Here is a 391-nt window from a genome sequence, read left to right on the forward strand (position 1 = left end):
CAGTGATGGCGTTGATTTGATTCGGGTGCTGTGCTCGTGAAAATTGAACAAAACAATGTAGAAATAGGTCCGTTGCTGGTTGGCCCGGGTTCATTCTCTCAAGTTCGTTACAGCAACAACGATGGTAGGAGATCTCGACAAAATAGATGTAGGCAGTGATGATGGTCTGTGCTCGAGTGGAGTTGGTATTCGGTGAGGAAGAAGTGGATGCAGTCAGTGATAGTAATGGGTTCGTTTTGAAAGAAATATCAGCTAGTTGGAGGTGAGGCGTGGACTGTGATTCAGTCGAATGAGAAGTGGATGAAGGCTTTAGAAGGCAACAGGGAGCAGAATATAGACATTGGTACTATGGATGAATTAATGATGATGTGGATGAGTTGGTTTGTCGGTC

The 391-nt window shown here is 44.8% G+C and overlaps 1 protein-coding gene across 1 annotated transcript in view; it reads left to right on the forward strand.

Moving 5' to 3' along the window:
- Nucleotides 1–391, forward strand: part of LOC113317083 — a 4,018-nt gene that overhangs the window by 3,121 nt on the left and 506 nt on the right. The window lies entirely within an intron of this gene.

Source organism: Papaver somniferum, chromosome 10, assembly GCF_003573695.1.
Source record: "Papaver somniferum cultivar HN1 chromosome 10, ASM357369v1, whole genome shotgun sequence".
Taxonomy (NCBI): Eukaryota; Viridiplantae; Streptophyta; class Magnoliopsida; order Ranunculales; family Papaveraceae; genus Papaver; species Papaver somniferum.